This window comes from Aotus nancymaae, unplaced genomic scaffold (genome assembly GCF_030222135.1).
Source record: "Aotus nancymaae isolate 86718 unplaced genomic scaffold, 86718_ANA_hifiasm-v0.15.2.pri h1tg000009l, whole genome shotgun sequence".
Classification (NCBI taxonomy): Eukaryota; Metazoa; Chordata; class Mammalia; order Primates; family Aotidae; genus Aotus; species Aotus nancymaae.
This window is the reverse complement of record NW_026988420.1, coordinates 14,482,498-14,500,630: the sequence shown is the minus strand read 5'-3', so window position 1 is coordinate 14,500,630 and position 18,133 is coordinate 14,482,498. Positions and strand designations below refer to the sequence as shown.

Sequence of the window (18,133 nt, the reverse complement as noted above, 5' to 3'; positions counted from 1 at the left end):
AAGGCCACTCAAATCAGACTGCTGTGTGTGCATCTTGGCTCCATCATTGAATGAATTCATTTATTCACTATTCATTCAGCAACATTTGAGCACTTCTCTCTTCCTCCATAGCTACCATTCTGGCCCATGCCACCATGATTTATTGTTTCTGTCTTTGATGCTGAGCCCGTCTCCCTACAGCCACATCATCCATCTACACAATCATATCACTGCTCTTGTTACATCCCTTCCTTAGCTTCCCACCTACTTAGTCCAAGTCCAAGTCCCTTGGTTGGGAGCCAATACATTCCTACAGGTCTGCCCTCTCCCCAACCCATGGCCAAGCCCTCTCTGACTTCTGCCTGCACTCTCTGCTCTAGCCACGTCAGCCTCCTTGCTATTCCTCAAACACACCAAACTTGTCTTTTCCTTAGTACCTTGGCATTTGCTTTTCCCTCTGCCTGGAATGTTCTTCCTCCAAAGTCTACTTTGCTCGCTCCTTCCTCTCCTTCAGATTTCTGCTCAGAGGTCACCTTCTTGAGAAGGACTTCTTGGCCATCCTGTTACAAATGGTGGCCCCTCACTGCCACATAGCATTTCCTAGTCTCCTTTCCCACTTCATTTTTCTCCATGCCACTTATCGCCACCTGACATAATTGTATTTCTTTGATTACTGTCTCCTCTCACTAGGATGTGAGCTCTATACGCAAGCAATATGCTAGCAGCTATAAGAGTGCCTGGCACGCAGCAGGCCCTCAGTAAATACTGGTTGAATGAATGAACGAAGAGTTTGCATGCAGCAATGGGGAGCCAGATCATGTAAGGCCTTGTAAGTCCTGGAAAAGACTGGGTTTTATTGTAAATATGAAGAGAAGCCGTTGGAGAGTATGTTATCTGATATATAGTTTAGAAAGATCACTGTGGGCTAGGAATAGTGGCTCATGCTTGTAATCTCAACATTTTGGGAGACTGAGACAGGAGGATCACTATAGGCCAGTAGTTCAAGGCCAGCCTAGTAGCCATGTGTGGTGGCTCACACCTGTAATCCTAGAACGTTGGGAGTCCAAGGTGGGCAGATCACCTGAGGTCAGCAGTTTGAGACCTGCCTGGCCAACATGGTGAAACCCTGTCTCTACTAAAAATACAAAAATTAGCCGGGTGTGATGGTGGGCGCCTGTTGTCCCAGCTACTCGGGAGGCTGAGGCAGAAGAATCACTTGAACCCTGGAGGTGGTGGTTGCAGTGACAGTGACCCGAGATCACGACACTGCACTCCAGCCTGGACAAAAGAGCAAGACTCCATCTCTCAAAAAAAAAAAAAAAAAAAAAAAGACCATCCTGGGAAACATAGTGGGACCACATCTCTACTAAAAATTAGCCAGGTGTGGTGGTGCACACCTGTAGCCTAAGCTGGTTGAGAGGCTGCAGTGAGAGGACCACTAGGACCCAGGAAACTGAAGCTGCAGTGAGCTATGACCACACCACTGCACTCCAGCCTGGGCAACAGTGTTAGACTCTGTCTCAAAAAAAAACAAAAAAACAAAACAAAACCCCACCCTGGCCATTGTGTGGAAGGAAGATGGTATTAAGGGTAAGAGTGGCCCCAGGGGGCAGTTGGAGGCTAATGCAACATCCAAACAAGAAAGATAATGAGGACTTGAGCTAGGGTAGGAAAAAAGATCATAATTTAAAAATATATTTTGGAGTTATGGCTGATAGAACTTGTTAATAAACTGGAGAAGGGGCCTAAGAAAAAAACAGAAATAAAGGATACCTTCCAGGGTTTGGGCCTCAATGCTGAATCTCTCTGAGCATGTTTACTCTTCTGTAAAATGAAGAGAAGTGGAGCCTCCTCCTCATGGGATTTCTGTGAGGAAGGAGGTGGAGGATGTAGAGTGCCCATGTTGTCAGGCACATGGTAAACCCTCAATACATGTTAGCTCTTATCATTGCCTCAGAGATAACTATGTTTTCCCTGCTTCATCCAAAATAGATTACAAAAATATCCACACCATAGAGACTGGAGGAAAAAAACTTCTTGTAGAGTGTACCCTCCCCTCCTAAGGGATAGACCTGTACTTTATTTAACAGAATACTTAATAGTAGTGTTGGAACATGTTACTTGCACACAGATAAATAGTTCCTCACATTTCAAAAGAAGTGTAAGGCTGTTTTAAGTAGTGTTTGTCCATTCAATACTAAACAGCAGAAATAATTAAAAGCTGAAATTACAAACCACTGCTGATTAAAAATCAATCAAAACGTAAGATAAAGCACATGTGAAATTATATATATATATGTATATGTGTGTGTATATATATACACACACATATATATATTTTGAGATAGTCTCACTCTGTCACAAGGGCTGGAGTGCAGTGGTGTGATCGTGGCTTACTGCAACCTCTGCCTCCTGGGTTCAAGTGATTCTCCTGCCTCAGCCTCCCAAGTAGCTGGGATTACAGGTACCCACCACTACACCCAGCTAATTCTTTGTATTATTAGTAGAGATGGAGTTTCACTATGTTGGCCAGGCTGGTCTCGAACGCCTGACCTCGTGATTTGCCCACCTCAGCCTCCCAAAGTATGAGGATTACAGGCATGAGCCACCGCGCCCAATCCTTTTTTTTTTTTTTTTTTGCATGATCTTGGCTCACTGCGACCTCCACCTCCTGAGTTCAAGTGATTCTCTTGCTTCAGCCTCTGGAACTACAGGCACGCGCCACCATGCCCAGCTAATTGTTATATTTTTAGTAGAGATAGAGTTTCACCATGATGGCCAGGATGGTCTTGATCTCTTGACCTTGTGATCTGCCCGCCTTAGCCTCTCAAAGTGCTAGGATTATAGGTGTGAGCCACCGCACCTGACCATAATAATTATTATTTTTTTTAAAACAGGTATTTACTGGCCGGGCACGGTGGCTCACACCTCCCGGCACTTTGGGAGGCCCAGGTGGGCAGATCACGAGGTCAAGAGATCGAGACCATCCTGGGCAACTTGGTAAACTCCGTCTCTACTAAAAATACCACAATTAGCTGGGCATGGTGGTGTGTGCCTGTAGTCTGAACTACTCAGGAGGCTGAAGCAGGAGAATCACTTGAACTCAGGAGGTGGAGGTTGCAGTGAGCCAAGATTGTGCCACTGCACTCCAGCCTGGGCAGCTGAGCAAGACTCTGTCTCAAAAACAAAACAAAACAGGCATTTACTGCATTTTCATCCACCAGAAGCTAAAATACCATGCTGTCCAGTTCAACACAGAACACCTGGCAACCCTGTTCATGAGTTTAAGCTTTTCGCAAAGCCAACAGCTGGTGCTTTTTAGCTGCATTGGTCTGTCCTCATTTCCCCTTGGAAAACTGTTTTAAACTCAGTACAGATAACATTCTGCTTCTATTACAATTAGCAGCTTCTCTCACCAGGTTATCTAGTTTGGCAAGTGCTAGTGTGGAGTAACCTAGTATCTTCTTTCAAAACCTCCCAGTGGCCTCCTCCAGGTAGTATGCAAAAAGCTGCCTATGGAGAATTCAGCAGCTGCTTCAGGCCCTCCAGGGCCTTTCTTGCTGGCATCTTCCTCTACCTCACCAGATCTCCCTGATTATTGGTGATCTTGGCCCCCCACCTCATGAAAAACCAGCCACTCTTCTTCCCACCCCCAAGGGAAATTGATGAGGGGTTCCTAAATCTGGGATCCTTTTCCTTCCTTGCTCAGTTGAACTCAAGTCCTTTTACTACCTGGGAATCTGCAAGGACAACCTTGGATTTGAACCAGAGCTGGAAGAATTTGCCCATAGGTGACTCTCTGGTACATAGTCTCTATTGTTCAACTTTCTCTATTCTGAAGTCTAGAAGACGCCCTTGCTTCTGAAAGTGGGGCCTAAGAACCTGCAGCCTTACCAGGGAGCTTGGTAGAAGTCCAGAATCCTGCCTCAGATGGATCAGATTCTGCATTTCAACAAGATCCCCCAGTGATCTCCAGGCATCTGCAAACTTGAGAGGCCAGGAAAGTGCTCAGGTCCTTCCCTTCCCATTGGCTGGGGAGAATTCCTGTAACTGGCCCTGTTTAAGAGTCCTTAATCTCCAACTTCACCATCCTCACTTTCCAAAGAATCCTGAGTGGCTTCCTTCCAACAAACCATCTGTCTTCCTCCTGATCCTTGAAGCCAGGGCCTCTCTACTGGGCCCCTTTCCTTTCTTCAAGGCCACCTCCCAACTCATCTCAGGCTGAGGCTCCTCTCTTGAGGCCGTGTCCCATAGTAGCATTTCTTTGAGGGCTGCTTTTCTACTGTTTTTCTCCCCAAGTAGGGCCTCTAATACTGACAGAAGTAAAGTGCTACCACTCAGAGCTGCTTTAGTCCTTAACAGCTGGGCCAGGTTCTGAGTGGGCCTCTCACAGGGCCACAGGACAGCCCTTTCCCCCAACTTCCCCAGAAGCCAAGACCACTCACACCACATCAACATGCTATCCTTGTTCCTCTTTCCTGCCAGCCTCAACACAACCAAAATACAGTCCAGTTATGGCTGCCCATAAATAGGAGGCACCCAGGGAAGGGAGGCGGGTGCTGATTAAGAAACAGCCTAGAGGAGGGTCATGGTTTCTCTGAAGCAAGGAGGTGAGGGTTGATGTGGAAGGTACATTAGAAATGCTTTAAGCACTTGATGCTTTGAGAGAGGGTTTGGGGATTTGGGTTGGGATTTGTTTTTTAAGCTTTCCAATGTCAAAAAGATGTCAGATAACTTCTGATCTGTGGCAATCAGAGTCTTGTCCGGAATCATAACTTAATGGCTTTTTGGCTCTCAATTTGATGGTCAGTTTGACTAACCAACATTTTTTACTTCTATATCATTTATTACACAATTGATCCTGCCCATAATATGTTAAAAGCCTACTTCCAACCTTTTAAAAAGTACCCTTTGAGTGCTTTCCAGATTCACCATTAAAATGGTGTCTTTCTAAAATCTTATGTATTTTATTCAGCAGTTATTACAGTACCTTTTTTTTTTTGACAGGATCTCACTTTGTTGCCCAGGCTGGAGTGCAGTGGTGTGACTCACGGCTCACTGCAGCCTTGACATCCTGGGCTCAAGCTATCTTCCCACCTCAGGCTTCTGAGTAGCTGAGACTATAGGCCCATGACACTATAATTATTTAATTAAAAATTAAAAAAATTTTAATTTTTGCAGAGACTGGGTCTTACTATGTTGTGCTGGCTGGTCTCGAACTCCTGGGCTGAAGCAATCCTCACACTTTGGCCTCCCAAAGTGCTAGAACTACAGGCATGAGCTGCCATGACTGGCCATATTTTTATTTCTAAATCTTTCTATTTAAATAAGGAGAGGGAGAGAGAGGGCTTTAGGTGCATTTTTTCCAAATGGACACTTTGCCACACGTTCTCAACACAAATCTAAAGCCCGAATTGAGAGTATAATTTTTCTGTGGATATATCACTTTGAGGAGTCTAAAGGACCAGTTTTATAAACCTGTTTCCTCATCTGAGAAATGCGGTAGCTGGATTAGATGAACTGGCTCGTCAAGTAAGTATAAGGAGCCTTCCAATTTAAGAATTATTAAAACAGAAGACTAAACAGGCAACTTTTCTTCCTTAGGTTTGACTTTCTGAGATGTCATGGCTTAGTATTCTTTATGCAAATTCTGGAATGTTTTTGTGCCTTTGGACTAACTGTAATGTTCTGTGCAACTAATGATATCCTAATGTGTTTCGGCAGGTTTAAGTCTAAATTTCCTGGCAGTCTCACCACCTGTGGTTTTACCGAAAAGGTACGCTCAAGGAAACCGTTGATGGGCAATGGATGCACGGTATCGCTATGATGCAAGAGCGCCCTCTGCAGGCCACACGAAGGTGAGCCTGTTTCTTAAAGTGTAGCTCTTCCATTCTTGGTGTACAGCACAACCCTTCCCTTCCTCCTGTAGTATTCTCATCAAGAGACGTTTGTTTAGCACTTACCCTGAGCTAGGCACAGTGTGCTTAGGGCTGGCAACACAAAATTAAAAGCATCTCAGGCTTAAAGGGTCTCACAGTCTAATGGGGCACGTCCTAATCAGATCATCATAATGCAACTTGAGAGGTGTGTCACTGGAGCTGTGCCTCATGGCCCCATTAGTTTGCAATCACAAGTTGCACACAAGAGCCCAAATCAAACAGCACAGTACAATGCTCTTTTGTTAGGAAAGGAGAACTGGTGACTCACCATAGCTTTTTCTCTTTGCACAGAAACAGATGCCCTGCCCAGAAGCAACATGGCTAATGGGTGCTACCTTGGAGACCCAGGCAACCTGGGAGTAGTCCTGACAGCCAGACTTCCAGGGTGGAAATGGGAGGGGCTACAGAGAAAGGTCAGGATTTAACAAGTGTAGAGAGCCAGAGTAGCCCAACCCCTCTGGGGGGAACAGCGGCAAGGCTGTTGTGAACTTTGGGTGAACTCCAGAGAAGTGAAACCATAATAGGAGAATGTGTATGTCTCGGAGAAGAGCAGAAGAACCTAGAGAGATAACCAGCTTTCAAAGCTGACCTTGCTGCAAGATAGTTGTTAGCTGAAGTATGTTAACTGAAGTATGAGAATTATAACCACAGGCTGTTCTGGGTAACTGCACCCTCCCTCTGCTATGTGCTTTGTAAACATATAAAATAAAGTACTCTGAGACAGTTCGGGGCCGGAGAGACTGACATCTCACTCTCCCCGACCGCCTGGCCCAGTTTCTCTATGTTATGTTTGTGTCTTTCTTTATCCCCCACCGTTCCCTCTTAGGTCTTTGAACCCTTGTGCAGTGCGGGACGCAGCACGCGCCAGAAACAAGGAAATGGAGGAGGGCAAGAACAAGGGGTAAGAGGGTATCTATGCATTTTGATATGAAATTAAGAAGTTCATTTAAAATATACAGTCAAGGCCTGTGACCCTTTTTGTAACAAGATTCTAGCTTATCTTCCCACTAGATCTTACCGGATTTTTTTCAAATTTTAATCTGATTGTGTTTTTCAAACTAGGCCAGGAGGGCTCCTCAAATTCTAAAATACAAAAATTCTTGCTGCTACTCTTCTCAAATCTTCTCAGATTCTGGACATACCCAGCAGTTCCATGTGCCTTTTTACTCCCTTAATCCTGTTAACTTTTTGTCTCTTCTTAGCAATGACTTTCTTTCATTTTAGAGAAAGTTCTGCTAGTAACATACTCACTATGTAAGCCAGGAAAAAAAAAAGAACTTGAAGGAAGAATAACACATTTTTCTTAATTTTTTTCCAAGGGAAAAAATAAAGGAAGTGGAGAAATATACTACTCAATACAGTTGTCAAACAAATTTCTTGGAACCATGGCCTCCAAGAATACCCATCTTAACTGCATTGCAGTAGAAACCACATTTTCATATTCCTTTTTTGAAAACTCAAAGATAATGAATTAGATGTTACCCATTGTTTTCCAGAATAGGATTTCTGGAGTTACTGGTAGTTCAGAGAATTTTAGTCACAAGATATATATTTTCTATAGCTTTGTGTGTGTGTGTGTGTGTGTGTCTGTGTGTGTATATACTTATGTAAATGCACATATATACACATACACACAAACATACATGTGCTATAGCTTTTGAATGGAGATATATGTGTGCGTACACACACACACACACACATTCATTAATTAATTAATTCATTCATTCATATCATACAGCTTCTCTGAAGAGCAACAGAAGAAAAATGCAGGAAATAAAAAGGCAAGCTGGGGTCAGTCCTATACAGCGAGCTCTTTGAGATCTCTATCAGAAATAAAAGATTTCAATCTTTTTTGGCTGGGCGCAGTAGCTCACACCTATAATCCTTATACTTTGGGAGATAAAGGTGGAAGGATCACTTAAGCTCAGGAGTTCGAGACCAGTCTGGGCAACATTGTAAAACCCCATCTCTACAAAAAATACAAAAATTATCTGGGTATGGTAGTTGGAGCCTGTAGTCCCGGCTACCTGGGAGGCTAAGGTGGGAGGATCACCTAAGCCAGGGAGATATAGGCTGCAGTAAGCCATGATGGTGCCACTGCACACCAGCCTGGGTGACAGAGTGAGAGCCTGTCTTTAAAAAAAAAAAATCCATCTTTCATAATTACTAAAATTAAAACAACAAAATAGAGATGTGAAGACTTGGCTCAGGAAGATTCAGTCATCTCAATAGCTCTTTGTAAAGGACTGCCATCAGACTCCTTTTGACTCTAAATGGAAAAGGATACCAACACAGTTCTTCCTAGGAAGCTAATCTATAGTTAAAATAGGCACACTGCATAGCTCTGTGTGTGTATAGTGTTGTAATTGTCTAACAGACTGGAGACACTAAAGGCACTCAGTGCATAAAACACATTTAAAATAAAGAAGGAATTCCTGAGGGAATAATAAAATCAAGGATGTTACAGTAATTTCATGAGTCATCCCGGTATAATTACCAACCAATAAAAATAAAATATTTCATAATGCTCTCAGCTTTCTTTAAATATTGGCTTATAAGGCACTGTTCTGTTATTTGCTTTCATTAAAACAGTCTTTAAACTCAGTATCTCATACTTGTTAGTATGTACTAGTGGGAAATTATTATTATCATTATTATTTGAGATGATGGAGTCTTGCTCTGTTGCATAGGCTGGAGTGCAGTGGCGTGATCTCAGCTCACTGCAACCTCCACCTCCCAGGTTCAAGCGATTCTCCTGCCTCAGCCTCCTGAATAGCTGGAATTACAGGCGCACGCCACCATGTCCAGCTAATTTTTGTATCTTTGGTAGAGATGGGATTTCACCATGTTGGTCAGGCTGGTTTCAAACTCCTGACCTCAAGATCCGCCAGCCTTGGCCTCCCAAAGTGCTGGAATTACAGGTGTGAGCCACCATGCCCGGCCTGGACACTTCTATAAAAAAGGAATTTTATGTGCAAAAGCTGCCAGGTTTCCAGCTCTGGGGCATTCAGGGAGCACAAACCTCAGGGGCATCACTGTGGCCCAATAAACCTGGGGATTGAGTTGACAGGGTTTTACCCAAGAGGGCCTAAAACAACACAGTTGAAGATGGAGAAACAGGCTGGGTGCGGTAGCTCACGCCTGTAATCCCAGCACTTTGAGAAGCCCAGAGGGGTGGATCATGAGGTAAGGAGATCGAGACCATCCTGGCTAGCATGGTGAAACCCAGTTTCTACTAAAAATACAAAAATTAGCTGGATGTGGTGGCATGCCCCTGTAGTCCCAGTTACACGTAAGGCTGAGGCAGGAGAATCACTTGAACCCGGGAGGTGGAGGTTGCGGTGAGCTGAGATGGTGCCATTGCACTCCAGCCTGGGAAACAAGAGTGAGACTCTGTCTAAAAAAAAAAGATGGAGAAACAGAAGCCCAGGTTTCAGCTGTTAAGATAGGCCTGGCAAAGGAAGGTCAACAATGGAAGAACAGTAGAGGTTAGAACCTGGACATTGAGAATAAGATAAAACAAGGCTTCACAAGGCCTGAATCAGCTAGAATTAAGTTTAAAACTAAAGATATGGATGACAAGATGTGTGAGAATATTCCTTGTCCCTCTTAAATTAGCAGTTTAATTTACACTGAGAAATGTATGGCCATAAGGGACCATAATAATAATAATGTTGACATGATTGGCTTATTTTCTTTTTTTTCATCTGAGATGGAGTCTCTCACTGTCACCCGGGTTGGTGTGCAGTGGTGCGATCTCAGCTCACTGCAACCTTCGCCTCCTGGGTTCAAGTGATTCTCCTGCCTCAGCCTCTGGAGTAGCTAGGATTACAGGTGCCCACCACCATGCCTGGCTAATTTTTCTTATTTTTAGTAGAGACAGAGTTTCACTATGTTGGTCAGGCTGGTCTCGAACTCCTGACCTCGTGATCCACCTGCCTCAGCCTCCCAAAGTGCTTGGATTATATGTGTAAGCCACCGCGCCCAGATTAGCCTATTTTCTTCTCAAATTCTAGACATGTGGTGTGACAGCTCTTAATCACAAGCTATTGTATTGGTGTACCTGAGAAAGCATTGTTACAGAAAGCAGAAATACCCAAAGACATACTGCATCCTCTCTGCAAACCTACATGGGAATCAGAAGGTGAACTGGTGAACAATGGATCAGCACAAGGAAGTTAAAAGAATGATGTTGCAATGTCATTAGGCTATGATAGCTTAGGCATCCATCTGACTATCGGAGGATCTTATTGCCCTATAGCATCTATATTAGGGCTAGATTTGCCATTGGGGCCAGAAATGCTGGCAGTTCTATGGTATTCAGAGCCGTAAAAAAGGGGGAATCAAAAGACTAGGAATTCAGTTTCTACAGCTTTGGCAATGTATAGGATTTTGCAGTTTTCTTTTTGTAAATTTGAGATTCTTTTTTTCATATATAAAACATTTTTTATAGAACCCTGAAAAGCTCCCAGACTCTTGGTGTGGGGGTCTATATTATTCAATGGATAAAATGGTTCTGTTTGTCATAGCCTCAAAGATGAAGAAACCAGCACTCTATTGTTTTCTTTTCTTGAAATTATTTTTTTCTAGACAAGGACTTACTCTGTTGCCCAAACTAGAATGCAGCGGCATGATTACAGATCACTGTAGCCTTGCTATCCTGGGCTCAAGTGATCCTCCCACTTCAGCTTTTCGAGCAGCTGAGACTACAGGTGTGTGCCACCATACCAGCTATTTTTTTTTTTTTTTTTTTTTGAGAAAGAGTTTTACTCTTGTTGTCCAGGCTGGACTGCAATGGTGTGATCTCAGCTCACTGCAAACTCTGCCTCCCAGGTTCAAGCAATTCTCCTGTCTCAGCCTCCTGAGTAGCTGGGATTACAGGCATGTACCACCACACCCAGTTAATTTTGTATTTTTAGTAGAAACGCCTCCTAAAGGCATGAGCCACTGTGCCCAGCAATTTTTTTTTTAAGTAGAGATGAGGTTTTGCTATTTTCCCAGGCTGGTCTTGAACTCCTGAACTCAAGTGATCATCCCATCACAGCCTCCCAAACTGTGGGATTACAGGTGTGAAGCACTGCACCAAGCTTTCGTAATGTCTTTGTCTAATTTGAATATTAAGGTATGCCAGCTTCATAGAATGGATTAGGAAGTATCACCTCTGCTTCCTGGAAGAGATTATAGAGGTTTGGTATAATTTATTCCTTAAGTGTTTGGAAGCATTCACTAATTAATCCATCTGGGCCTCGTGTTTTCTGTTTTGGAAGGTTATTAATTATTAATCCAATTTCTTTAATCAATATAAATTTACTAAAAGTATTGATTTCTTTTTGTTAATTTTGGGATTGTGTCTTTTTGGTCCATTTCATCTAGGTTATCAAATGTGTAGGCATAGTTATCCATAATATTCCTTTATTATTCTTTTAGTGTCCATGGGATCTGTAGTGATGCCCCCTCTTTCACTTCTGATATTAGTAATTGTATCTTCCCTCTCTTTTGCTTAGTAAGCCTGCCTAAAGGTTTATCAACTTTTTTGATTTTTTTTTTTAAAAACTAGATTTTGGTTTTGATATTTTTCTCTATTGCTTTCCTGCTTCCAGTTTTATTGATATCTGCTACAATTTTTATTTATTTTATTCTGCTTATTTGCACTTAATTTGCTCTTCTTTTTTTAGTTTCCTAAGGCAGAATATTGGATTAATTATTTTATTTTACTTTTTTCTTCAGTGGCATGGTGGAGGTGGCTAGTGTTCTATGAACCCAGATTCAGGACAACTGAAGAAAGTTTCACATTGTCCTCCTCTGAGCTAAAAGCTGATAGCTACATTAATGATTTTAAATATTCTTTTCTAATCTATGTATTCAATGCTATAAATTTCTAAGGACTGCTTTTGCTGTATCTTACACATTTTGGCAAGTTATATTTTCATTTATTTCAAATATTTTACTCTTTTCATCAGACTTTTTTGACTCATGTATTACTTAGAGATATGTTGTTTAATCTCCAAGTATTTGTGATTCTCAGCTATGTTTCAGATATCAATTTCTAGTTTAACTTCATGTGGTCTGAAAGCAGACACTGTATGACTTCTTTTACATTTGTTGAGGTGTTTTTTGTAGCCCAGAGTATGATCTATCTTGGTGTATGCTTCATGTGATCTTGAGAAGAACTGTAATCTACTGCCTGCTGCTGGATGAAGTACTCTATAGGTGTCAATTATATACAGTTGATTCATGGTCTATTGAATTCAACTGTGTCCTTACTGGTTTTCTGCTTGTTGACTGTGTCCATTTCTGATATAGGAGTGTTAAAGTCTCCAACTATAATAGTAGATTCATCCAGTTCTTCTTGTAATTCTATTTTTGCCTTACATATTGGGATGCCCTGTTGTTAGGTGAATAAAAATTAAGAATTACTATGTCGGCCAGGCACATTGTCTCATGCCTGTAAGCCCAGGCCGAGGCGGGTGGATCACCTGAGGTGAGGAGTTTGAGACCAGCCTCACCAATATGGAGAAACCCCGTCTCTACTAAAAAATACAAAATTAGCCAGGCGCATGCTGGTAGCACATGCCTGTAATTCCAGCTACTTGGGAGGCTGAGGCAGGAGAATCGCTTGAACCCAGGAGGTGGAGGTGGAGGTGAGCCAAAAATCAAGCCATTGATTTCCAGCCTGGACGACAAGAGCAAAACTGTGTCTAAAAAACAAAAAATTCTTATGTTGGCCAAGTGCGGTAGCTCACGCCTATAATCCCTGCAGGGGGATCACCTGAGGTCAGGAGTTTGAGACCAGCCTGGTCAACATGATAAAACCCCATCTCTACTAAAAACTAAAAATTAGCTGGGTGTGGTGGCGGGTGCCTGTAATCCTAGCTACTTGAGAGGCTGATGCAGGATAATTGCAGGAGGTGGAGGTTGCAGTGAGCCAAGATTGCACCATTGCACTCCAGCCTGGGTGACGGAGCAAAACTCCATCTCAAAAAAAAAAAAAATGTCTTCTTGGGGTACTGAACACTGTTTTATTATTTAATTTTCCTCCTTATCCCTGATAACTGTTCTTGCTCTGAAGTTTGCTCTACCTGAAATTTATAGAGCTACTTAATTAGTGTTGGCATGGTATATATTTCTTCATTCATTTACTTTTAATCTATATATGCCCTTATATTTAAAATATGTTTCTTTCTTTCAAGAAGGAGTCTTTCTCTATTGCCCAGAGTGGAGTGCAATGGCATGATATTGGCTCACTGCAGCCTCTGCCTCCTGGGTTCATGCAATTCTCCTTCCTCAGCCTCCAGAGTAGCTGGGATTACGGGTTCATGCCACCATGCCTGGCTAATTTTTGTATTTTTAGTAGAGACAGGGTTTCACCGTGTTGGCCAGGCTAGTCTCAAACTCCTGACCTTGTGATCTGCCCAACTTGACCTTCCAAAGTGCTGGGATTAGAGGCATGAGCCACCATGCCTGGGCTAAAATGTGTTTCTTGTAGACAACATATAGTTAGGTCTTGTTTTTAGATCTATTCAGTCTTTGTCTTAGTGAAATTTAGATCACTGACATTTAAAGTCATTACAGATATAGTTGGATTAATATATCATATTCGTTACTGATTTCTATTTGTTGCCCTTGTTTTTTATTCTTGTTTTTTCTTTTCCACTGTTTTTCTGCCTTTTGTGGTTTTAATTGAGTACTTTATACAACGTCATGTTCTCTTCCTTCCTGGCATGTCATCTAAACTTTTTTTTACTTTCTTTACTGGTTGCCCTAGAGTTTGCAATATACATTTATAATTAATACAAGTCTACTTTCACATAACACTGTACTACATCAGGGGTAGTGTATCTTATAATAGTAAAATATCATTAATTCATCCCTCCTGTTTCTTTTATTACTGCTATAAAACATTAAGATAAAAATAAGTGGAAAGACCTCCCATGTTCATGGATTGGAAGGCTTAATATTGTTAAAATAACAATACTACCCAAAGTGACCTATAAATTAAATGCAATTCCTATCAAAATTCCAATGGCTTCTTTTTTAAAAAGTTTTTAAAACCCTAAAATGCATATAAAATCTAAAAGAACCCCATATAGCCAAAAAAATCTTTAGGAAGAAAAACAAAGCTGGAGGTCTCGCACTTCCTGTTTTGAAACATATCACAAAGCTACAGTAATCAAAATAGTATTATTTTGACATAAAGACAGACACACAGACCAATGGAACAGAAGAGAGAGCCCAGAAATAAGCCCTCACTTATATGGTAAGTGATATTTGACAAGGGTGCCAAGGCCACAAACTGGGGGAAAGATTAGTCTCTTCAGCAAATGGTAGGGAAAACTGACTATCCACATGCAAATAAAAAACATGACCTTACACCATGTACAAAAAATAACTTCAAATGTGTTAAAAGCCTGAACATAAGACCTGAAACTATAAAACTCCTAGGAGAGACAAATGAAATGATTTTGCCCCCAACCATTCTGGTCATATTAATCAGAGTGGCTGATGGAGTGGCATGCTCATGTAAAAACTCAAGTTTGGCCAAGAACATATTGGGCTAAGGGGTGTATGGGGTGTATTTTTCCAACAGGCAATCTATCATTGGCCTTGAGTATCCCTGTATATTCTAGGAATGCAAAGCCCTGACCATTTTATATATATATATATATATATATATATATATATATATAAGTTCTGGGGTATATGTGCATGCAGAATGTGCAGGTTTGTTACATAGGTATACAAGAGCCATGGTGTTGCTGCATCTATACCCCCATCATCTACATTAGGTATTTATCCTAATGTTATCCCTCCCCAATTCCCCCACCTGCTGCTGTCCCTCCCCTAGCTCCCCCACCCCCCAACAGCCCCAGTGTGTGATGTTCCCCTCCTTGTGTCCATGTGTTCTCATTCTTTAACATCTGCTTATGAGTGAGAACATGCAGTGTTTAGTTTTCTGTTCTTGTGTCAGTTTGCTGTGAATGATGGTTTCCAGCTTCATCCATGTCCCTGCAAAGGACATGAACTCATCATTTTTATGGCTGCATAGTATTCCATAGTGTATATGTGCCACAATTTCTTTATCCAATCTATCATTGATAGGCATTTGGGTTGGTTACAAGTCTTTGCTATTGTGAACAGTGCTGCAATAAACATACATGTGCATGTGTCTTTATAATAGAATGATTTATAATCCTTTGGGTATATACCCAGTAATGGGATTGCTGGGTCAAATGGTATTTCTATTTCTATATCCTTGAGGAATCACGACACTGTCTTCCACAATGGTTGAACTAATTTACACTCCCACCAACAGTATAAAAGCATTCCTATTTCTCCACATCCTCTCCAGCATCTGTTGTCTCCTGAATTTTCAATGATCGCCATTCTAACTGACATGAGATGGTATCTCAATGTGGTTTTCACTTGCATTTCTCCAATGACCAGTGATAATGAGCTTTTATCCCATGTTTGTTGGTTGCATAAATGTCTTCTTTTGAAAAGTGTCTGTTCATATCCTTCGCCCACTTTTTGACGGGTTGTTTTTTTCTTGTAGATTCTCAACATTAGCCCTTTGTCAGATGGGTAGATTGTAAATTTTTTTTTCCTTTCAGTTGGTTGCTGTTTCACTCTAATGATAGTTTATTTTGCTGTGCAGAAGCTCTTAAGTTTGATTAGATCCCATTTGTATATTTTGGCTTTTGTTGCCATTGCTTTTTGTGTTTTAGTCATGAAGTCCTTGCCTATGCCTATGTCCTGAATTGTATTGCCTAGGTTTAATTCTAGGGTTCTTATGGTGTTAGATTGTATGTTTAAATCTTTAATCCATCTGGAGTTAATTTTTGTACAACGTGTAAGAAAAAGATCCAGTTTCAGCTTTCTGCATATGGCTAGCCATTTTCCCAATACTATTTATTAAATAGGGAATCCTTTCCCTATTGCTTGTTTTTGTTAGGTTTGTCAAAGATCAGATGATTATGGATGTGTGGCATTACTTCTGAGGCCTCTGTTCTGTTCCATTGGTCTATATTTCTGTTTTGGTACAAGTACCATGCTGTTTTGATTACAGTAGCCTTGTAGTATAGTCTGAAGTCAGATAGCATGATGCTTCCAGCTTTATTTATTTATTTATTTATTCGCTTAGGATTGTCTTGGCTATGCAGGCTCCTTTTTGGTTCCATATGAAGTTTAAGGTGATTTTTTCCAATTCTGTGAAGAAAGTCAATGATAGAGTGATGGGGATATCATTGAATTTATAGATTACTTTGGGCAGTATGGCCATTTTCACAATATTGATTCTTCTTATCCATGAGCATGGAATGTTTTTCCATTTGTTTGTGTACTCTCTTATTTCCTTGAGCAGTGGTTTGTAGTTCTCCTTGAAGAGGTCCTTCACATCCATTGTTTGTTGTATTCCTAAGTATTTTATTCTCTTTGTAGCAATTGTGAATGGGAGTTCACTCATGATTTGGCTCTCTGTTTGTCTGTTATTGGTGTATAGGAATGCTTGTGATTTTTGCACATTGATTTTGTATCCTGAGACTTTGCTGAAGTTGCTTATCAGCTTAAGGAGATTTGGGGCTTAGATAATGGGGTCTTCTAAATATACAATCATGTCGTCTGCAAATAGGGACAATTTGACTTCCTCTTTTCCTAATTGAATACCCTTTATTTCTTTTTCCTGCCTGATTGCCCAGGGCAAACTTCCAATACTATGCTAAATAGGAATGGTGAGAGAGGGCATCCTTGCCTTGTGCCAGTTTTCAAAGGGAATGCTTCCAGTTTTTGCCCATTCAGCATGATACTGGCTATCAGTTTGTCATAAATAGCTCTTATATTTTGAGATATGATCCATCGATATCTAGTTTATTGAGAGATTTTAGCATAAAGCATTGTTGAATTTTGTCAAAGGCCTTCTCTGCATCTATTGAGATAATCACGTGGTTTTTGTCTTTGGTTCTGTTTATGTGACAGATTACGTTTATAGATTTGCATACGCTGAACCAGCCTTGCATCCTAGGGATGAAGCTGACTTGATTGTGATGGATAAGCTTTTTGATGTGCTATTGGATTTGGTTTGCCAGAATTTTATTGAGGATTTTCACATCAATGTTCATCATGGATACTGGCCTGAAATTTTCTTTTTTAGTTGTGTCTCTGCCAGGTTTTGGTATCAGGATGATGCTGGTCTCATAAAATGAGTTAGGGAGAATTCCTTCTTTTTGTATTGTTTGGAATAATTTCAGAAGGAATGGTCCCAGTTCCTCTTTGTACCTCTGGTAGAATTCAGCTGTGAACTCATCTGGTCCTGGACTTTTTTTGGTTGGTAGGTTATTAATTGCTGCCTCAATTTCAGATCTTGTTATTGGTCTATTCAGGAATTCATCTTCTTCCTGGTTTAGTCTTTGGAGTAAGTGTCCAGGAATTTATCCATTTCTTCTAGATTTACTGGTTTATGTGCATAGTGGTGTTTGTAGTAATCTCTGACAGTAGTTTGTATTTCTGTGGAATTAGTGGTGATATTCTCGTTATCATTTTTTATTGCATCTATTCAATTCTTCTCTCTTTTCTTTGTTATTAATCTGGCTAGCAATCTATTTTGTTGATCTTTTCAAAAAATCAGCTCCTGGATTCATTGATTTTTTAAGGGCTTTTTTCTGTCTCTATCTCCTTCAGTTCTGCTCTGATCTTAGTTATTTCTCATCTTCTGCTAGCTTTTGAATTTGTTTGATCTTGTTCCTCTAGTTCTTTTAATTGTGACATTAGGGTGTCAATTTTAGATCTTTCCTCACTTCTCATGTGGGCAGTTGGTGCTATACATTTCCCTTTAGACACTGCTTTAAATGTGTACCAGAGATTCTGGTACGTTCTGTCTTCATTCTCATTGGTTTCAAAGAACATCTTTATTTCTGCCTTCATTTCATTATCCAGTAGTCATTTAGGAGCAGATTGTTCAGTTTCCATGTAGTTGTGCGGTTTTCTTAATCCTGAGTTCTAAATTGTGTGAGTTTCTTAATCCTGAGTTCTAAATTGATTGCACTGTGGTCTAAGAGACTGTTATGATTTCTGTTCTTTTGCATTTGCTGAGGAGTGATTTACTTCTCAAGCCAGGATCTTAGCTTGCTGGTCTTCATGGGAATGGGACCTGCTGAGCCAGATTAATTGTTTCCCTGGCTTCAGCCCCCTTTATTTCAGGGGAATGAGTGGTTCTGTCTCCC

At 41.1% G+C, this 18,133-nt stretch overlaps 1 protein-coding gene and 1 long non-coding RNA gene across 3 annotated transcripts in view; one reads left to right on the top strand and one right to left on the bottom strand.

Moving 5' to 3' along the window:
• The window catches only part of TRIM13 (tripartite motif containing 13), a 78,258-nt gene that overhangs the window by 35,037 nt on the left and 25,088 nt on the right, over positions 1–18,133 (bottom strand). The gene's annotated exons all lie outside the window — the stretch shown is intronic.
• On the top strand, positions 674–12,380 carry LOC135273860 (uncharacterized). 2 transcript variants are annotated; one of them, XR_010341646.1, is made up of 4 exons: positions 674–808; positions 5,704–5,837; positions 6,745–6,819; positions 11,646–12,380. It is a non-coding gene; the product is annotated as an uncharacterized LOC135273860 (long non-coding RNA). The 2 variants fall into 2 exon arrangements; XR_010341645.1 differs by lacking the exon at positions 11,646–12,380 and adding an exon at positions 9,935–10,635.